The following is a 7,881-nucleotide window of genomic DNA, read 5'->3' as shown; positions in this document are numbered from 1 at the left end:
CTCATTCCAACAATAATTTATACATTTTAGACAGTAGTTTTTCCTTTTTCTGTACTAACTCTCAAATTGTTAGCTTTGGTCCAAAAACCCAAGAAGAAAAAGAAGAATTAATTAATTAATTAAAAATCTTTAATTGTATAGTTTCTCTACTGAGTGGTTATGCCCGGACTAAGGTCACTTCTAGATGAGCATTTATTGAGTATTCATCCTGATTTGTTTGTACAAAGTTTGCTCTTTAACTGAACAGGAATTTATTGATATGTGATTGAATCCCCTCCACATCCTAGCTCAGGCGGTCTACCTCAGTGCTGTTTTCCTTGCATTTTTCTAGAGTTCAGATTACTGGCTAGCATCAGTCTCCTTCCACACCCAGTTCATACTCCCTTTTACCTTCTCCTCTTCCTCATTGTAGCAGCAGTGATGCAAGGCACTGGGTGGGAAGGCAGATTAGTAACACAGCCTGTACCTCCCTGCCAGCCACTACTGCTTCAAAATCAGTAATGACAAAATATTATTATTTTTCCCCATGTGATAATATGACTGAGGAGGCATAATTAATTAAAATATAAATGTTTTCTCTGATTCATATAGATTTTGCTAGCTTTAAGAAAGAAAAGGCTGAAGCACATTTGTGACACCTGAACAAGTCTTTGAAGAGTTGTTAGTGAAATGGGTTTAGTTTAGAAAACTTTTCTTTTTAACCAGGCTATTATAAATTTATGAAGATTGATAAAATAATAAAATGCACACATCGAAGATGAAATGTAGGCCAGAAAGATAAATCTTCTCAGGCTGTGAGTTATTCCAATTAGAGAGAGCTAATAAGCAATTTTCTAAGGCTAAGCTGAACTGCTTTCCTGACTTCAATGCAGTTTTGTTAGGAGAATAGCCTCTTATTATGTGTACCTTAAATAAAAAACCATGACAGCAAGTCAATCTAGACTTCTCTCCACTAATGAACCACGTGACTGTTGATCAAAGTATCATAGCTTAGTGGAGACTGTGATTGATGACACACAGCCCAATTAATTTTCTAGGTGGAAAAGATGGAAAAAAAATTTGTCACATCTGATTTTGACACATTTGATCAGCTGGAACGGTTAGCATCAGATGGGCTGTGCTTCTATGAGTACTTAAAATAATGCTCTTTGGATAACATTTAACCATAGATTGGCTTGCAATAAATGTTATAGGGCTGTCTGATTTAGTCCAGTTTTTAAAGGTCATATAAATACATACACTCATACACTCAAATAGTCCTAACTATCTTGGGGCTCAAGTGGACAAATCTAGTGTTATCAGACAAAGAGCTTTAGCAAGGAGGAATATGCACTGACTTCAGTGGCAATTTTTGCAACCAATTGAAAAGCAGAAGAATCTACTGGGGAAGAGAGAGAAAGAGATGAAAGTTGAGGAACCACTCTATTAAAATCCAGCAGGGTGGATAGTAGGGAATCCCCAGCCGTAATCTGGGAGCTTTTATTTATAAAAAAACAATTTTGCTCGCATCGATTCACCAATAAGCTACACAAGCTCCATAATTTGTCCTACGGGGGACATTTTGGAATAGGAGAGCTTTCGATCCTGTGGTTTCACAGCTTCACCCAACGCACTGCTGAAAACCTCTTTTCTGCCCTCTCCAACATTGGAGCTTCAATGCTAGAGACACACTGCCCATGGCCCCTTCTGTGGCATCAGAGAAGAGGCTTGCAAGTTTGTACATCTCTCTTCACCCTGAGAGACAGAGATTCAGAAAATCATATCTCCAACACACTGGGACCATAGGACTGTAGTCTAACATATATTTATTGTTACCTGGGTCATATTACATTGTGTTCATCAAAAGGCATACTTGGAATTATCAGAACTGTATGTCTATAGATAAAACTTTTGCACAAACTGGCAAGATGTGGCCAGTATCACAGTTGCAGGGAAAACATTCGGCACAACTAGAAAATAGTATTTAAAAAACATGAAACTTTAGGTACCGTAAAGCTGAGGATACTGGAATCATACATGTTAGCATACATCTATAATGTTCCATCATTGTAATCCCATACCCCTGGTGTACCACACCCTGACCCACATTGTAGAGTGGTACCTCGCAAGACGAATGCCTCGTAAGACGAAAAACTCGCAAGACGAAAGAGTTTTCTGTTTTTTGAGTTGCTTCGCAAGACGAATTTCCCTATGGGCTTGCTTCGCAAGACGAAAGCATCTTGCAAGTTTGTTTCCTTTTTCTTAAAACCGTTAATACCCAGGGTGCATTGCTTGAAGAGGTGCTTCGCAAGACGAAAAATTCTCAAGACGAAAAAACTCGCAGAACGAATTAATTTTGTCTTGCGAGGTACTACTGTACTGGCATAGCAAGCCATATGGCCAGAGCTTCATCATTTTGGAGTCTTGAACAGTTGGTTTTATTGCTTCAGTGTGTAAGGTTGTGTTTCACATAAGCGCCTCACTAGAAATGTAGAAAGCCCCTGCATGTACATATGTACATAACCAAACGCTAAAATGATGTAAGCTTATTCTGCTTTGTATGTTCACACATCTTGCACAGTTCATGTTACATTTATTTTAAAAGGAAAAGGACTACAAATGAAAGGCTGCAGTTTGATAGTAGTTCTTCTTATTACTGAGCCTCTAAGCTTTCTTCTGTCTCATTACCTTGGCATATGTAACATAAACCTGATCACATTTTAGTTTGGGGAGAAGCATAATATGTATGCTCATCCAAAAAGGTACCACCAGCATCAAATTATATGGTCATCCCTAAGGCAGTTTCCTCTTAGGGTCTCTCATCAGTTAATTGGAAACAGTGGGTGGCCCTCAGCACATTGGCTACTGCTTTGAAACCAAGCATTACAGCTTAGTTTGATCTATAGTAAGAGATGGTAATATAAAATTATGCATACAAAGCTATGTTAGTTGCTGGCTAGACCACACTTTATTAATAAGAGGCCTATGTTTCAGTCTACCTCGTGGGTTGTTGTAGTCCCCCCCCCCCCAAATGCATTTTCATGGAAAACAGGTATTAGCCTTGTAGAATGGAGTGGCATGAAATAATTGTTTGACATTGAAAAGAGGATGGCAATAATAATAATAATAATATAATACCTTTATTGTCAATGTACATCCTGTGTACAATGAAATTAACTGAGCCTCCCCCCCCCCAAACACTCGATCTCATTGCACTCTGTTTGCTTGTCGCACAACACATCAACCCCGAAAGTCAGTCGCACTATATTATTTTCCATTCAGAAGCCTAACAGCCCACGGATAAACTAAACTGACATGTATATGACTTTGTATGTTTGACATCCTTTTGCTCAACCCCTCTGAGAATATTCCAAATGTGGTTAAGGTCTATATGCATTGCCTTTGTTTATGCAACTAGCAAGGCTGGTTTACATAACCAGCAAGGGTGCACCCAACTGTGCACACTAAATGGAGATTTTCAACATGAAGGATTCTCTGTCACAGCCAAAGGCTGTATATCTTTGTGTCCCAATTGCTGAGAATGGCAAGTGAGGAGAATGCTGCTGCACTTCGGTTCTGCTTGTTGCCTCCCCATAGGCATCTGGTTGGCCACTGTGAGAACAGGATGCTGGCCTATGATGGGCCTTTGGCCTGATCCAGCAAAGCTCTTCTTATGTTCTTAATACATAGGCTACCATGCAATTGTGTAGCCCAACAACATATGTTTCTCAGTCCCATGTAAATCTCCACACAGACAGTTCTATGCATATAGATTTCCACTTTCTGACATCTGCATTTAATGTGTGGTCTATCAAGAGAAGGGACGCAGGTGGCGCTGTGGGTTAAAGCCTCAGCGCCTAGGACTTGCCGATCGAAAGGTCGGCGGTTTGAATCCCTGCGGTGGGTTGCGCTCCCGCTGCTCGGTCCCAGCGCCTGCCAACCTAGCAGTTCGAAAGCACCTCTGGGTGCAAGTAGATAAATAGGGACCGCTTACCAGCGGGAAGGTAAACGGCGTTTCCGTGTGTGGCTCTGGCTCGCCAGATGCAGCTTTGTCACGCTGGCCACGTGACCCGGAAGTGTCTCCGGACAGCGCTGGCCCCTGGCCTCTTAAGTGAGATGGGCGCACAACCCCAGAGTCTGTCAAGACTGGCCCGTACGGGCAGGGGTACCTTTACTTTACCTTACTATCAAGAGAAAGCAATGACAAAACTAGACAGCATCTTAAAAAATAGAGACATCACCTTGCCAACAAAGGTCCGTATAGTAAAAGCTATGGTTTTCCCAATAGTGATGTATGGAAGTGAAAGCTGGACCATAAAGAAGGCTGATCACCGAAGAATTGATGCTTTTGAATTATGGTGCTGGAGGAGACTCTTGAGAGTCCCATGGACTGCAAGAAGATCAAACCTATCCATTCTTAAGGAAATCAGCCCTGAGTACTCACTGGAAGGACAGATCCTGAAGCTGGGGCGACAATACTTTGGCCACCTTATGAGAAGAGAAGACTCCCTGGAAAAGACCCTGATGTTGGGAAAGATGGAGGGCACAAGGAGAAGGGGACGACAGAGGATGAGATGGTTGGACAGTGCTCTTGAAGCTACCAGCATGAGTCTGACCAAACTGCGGGAGGCAGTGGAAGACAGAAGTGCCTGGCGTGCTCTGGTCCATGGGGTCATGAAGAGTCGGGCACAATTAAATAACTAAACAGCAACAACTTCAAGAGAGGAGCTGGTGGGGTGCATGATGTTTGTGTAGAGGAAACAGTTCTGGTCCCCCTCCAGCAAAAAGAGTAAACACGTGGAATTTGCAGTGCTCCTGTTTTTACAATTTGCCTCTCAAGCAACCTCATGCATTTACAAAAGATATTACTTGGCAGCATATTACTTGTTCTCCAAGCATTGATTAAAAGGTGATCTTGTGTTGTAGGCACTACAAAACAGAAAGCTTTAAAAATGGAGCTGTTCACAACCGTTGCAATTCACCTCCTGCAGCTCTGGAGAAAGCTTGCTGTAGCGTAGCCAATGTAGCTTGAGGTATGTCCCACATTCCTGTGATGTGGGCTCAATATAAGAGGCTCAAATGCTTATCCTGCTTCAGGGGAAACTGACACAAGAGCTGTTTTAACACAATATATCCCCCTCTAATGAAAGTGGTTTGGAACGATTCCTGCAGAGGAATACATATGGAAAAGGTTTGGTTGGAATGGAAAATCCATGCAGACTTTGCCGGAAAGATCTATGAGCGAGATACTGGAATCCTCATGACATGCTGGTGGTGACCTCAGCAGGAGCAGGCTCAAATTTAAAAGCAGTTATCATCATTTCTGGCTATAGACTTGGGCTCATTGCTCCCCACTTCCTTGTCTTCAGTTCTTCTGCTTAGCTTCAGGGAACACTCAAGGAGCACGCTGTTCCTGTAAATTTCTTGGCAGGACAAAACATAAAGAACAAATGATTAGAGATCTGTATCTGTTAGGCTGGGGCAGTGCAAAGTGATTTCCAGAGTACAGGAATTTGGTCAGAGATATGAGAAGCACTGGAGAAATTGGTCCCTTTTAGTTTCTCATTTTTTCCAGTCATAAGTTCTATTCTTCATAGTTCTGCATCAGTTCACAGATTTTTTAAAAAAATGTCTTCATGAAATTTCATTGGCATTTTAGTGCAAATTTCACCCATATACACCTTTTTTGTATGCAATTATGTATGTCATTTTCACTAACACATGCATTTGTATGCATTCTTTCCTCTAATATGCACATCTTTGAACACATTGTCTGGTTGGAGAATTGCAAAGATCCAAAAGCCCGTTAAGAAAGTGTCAGGTGAACCTCTCCCAAGAGATCCTGGTTTAGTATCTGTGGGGAGGTTCTTCTGCGGTTGGGGTGCAGTGACTGGAAAGGCCCTCTCATGCCTTTTTCCACTTGGTGGGGACATCCAGAACAGAATAGAATCTTAAGGTCCTGGGAGGCATATATGGGAATAAGCAATCTTTCAGGTAGTCTGGTCTCAAAATGGTTTATGGGCTAAAAACAGCACTTTAAGTTGGGCCCGGAAATTGACAGAGGCCCAGCTCATCTGGCAAAGCACTGGCACAATATGATCAAAATGCTTGGTCCCAGTTAACCATTTTGCACTCCTATTTTTAACCAGCTGCAGTTTCTGGACTGTTTTTAAGGGAAACCCCTTGCAATAGCCTTTTATGACTCTATAACAGCTTAGTGATGCATGTGAATTCAAGAGAGCTTAGCATTTGGGTTCTGAAGGGAAATGCATTTGCAGTGAGATGAACAGCCATTTTCAATGAGATCAGCATGCTGATTTGCCATAGGAGATGCATGGAAATGGAAACTCAGAATTTGATGTACCTCAGAGTACTGTAGGTCTCCCAATGGGGGTTTCTGCACCTCCTTCCCAGGTCTGCCTCTCATTTCCAACCAATTTTGAGCTAGCTGCTGTCCACCAGTGACAGTCAACCCCTGCCCAGGACTTCTGACCTGTAGTGTAAGTCCATGCAAGAGAATGAACAGCAGTGAGGTCCAGGGAGCGCTGCATTCACACATGCATAAAAGGGATTGGAGAAAGTTTCTACGTCTGTACAGTATATGGAATGAGGGAATGTGCAATTGATTGATTTATTTCATAAAAATTATATACCGCTTGATTGTAGAAAACCTCAAAGCACTTTACAAAAAAAGAACAAAACATCAAAATTATTTTATGCTTTACCCTAATCGTATTTTTTGCACATTTTTATTCATTGAAGGACTGCTTCACAAAATTCAGAAAAGTGTGATCAGCTGCAGTTTATGCAATGAATTGGGAAATGCTAACTGAATGACTTTCCCCCTCAACCCTAATATTCCCCCCAACAATGTGAGGAGGGTGGAGGGTTAGGATTATGTGGCAAGTCCACCTAGTAAATCCACAGCGGAAGGAACATTTAGACCAGGAACTTGTTGATTTATCTTTCAGACACTATACTATCCAGACATCTGCATGGCTACTAAAATTAATACACAACAAAACATTGCTGACACATTAAGTTCAGCACTATGTCCTAATATGAACTCAATAGTTCTGGTATATCCATAGTCACATGGAGACTGTCTGTTGAATCAAGGGACTCTCTGTATATTTTTAGAAATACTGAATATACTGAAGTTGCGGTGTTGCTATTTATGCCTGACATTTTACAGAGCAGGTGATTGCCATGCTTTTTCATTAAATGGTTATGTGAAATGCTTGCCTTGATTAAGGTGCTTTCGGTAATCCCATTTGGGTAGGGAACACATAGAGAGAGAATTGGCATGGGTATGTTTGTGCAATTGGATCTGAAAAATTGTACTCTTAGTATTTTGTTGGAAGCTACAGAAAGAAGAGATGATGTCAGTCTACAACTGTCTGCATTTGCCTTGCCTTGTAATTATAGTCGCATTTCATAGGACTACCTGAAAAGAGAATAAACATGATTTTTTCCTTTCGTAAATCAGTCAGTGAACTGAGATACCCACGCCCAGCATCGTTGGAAAATGTTATGCCTGCATCTGCCACAATGTGGAAAACAGGCTTCTGTTTTATTTTAAGTAATATGTTACAGTGCACGATATCCCACTCATATTACCATCTGTTCAAGTGCCAGGCAACCAATACATATTTCAGATATGCTGAAAAACCAATACTAATAGTCCAGTTGTGTATCAGCAAATATATACACCACAGGTTCTAATAAGCCTCTCCCTCACAACAAACTAGACTATTATACCCATGTACACAATATACACCAAGGGTTGTCAACCTGTCCCTACAGCCCACTAGTGGGCATTTCAGGATTCTAGGTGGGCGGTAGGGGATTCTACGGCACAAGCTGAATCCTCCTTCCATCGAGCACTGGTGGGCAGTAAGG

Source organism: Podarcis gaigeae (assembly GCF_964106915.1).
Source record: "Podarcis gaigeae genome assembly, chromosome: 5".
Lineage (NCBI taxonomy): Eukaryota > Metazoa > Chordata > Lepidosauria > Squamata > Lacertidae > Podarcis > Podarcis gaigeae.
This window is presented reverse-complemented; position numbering follows the sequence as displayed.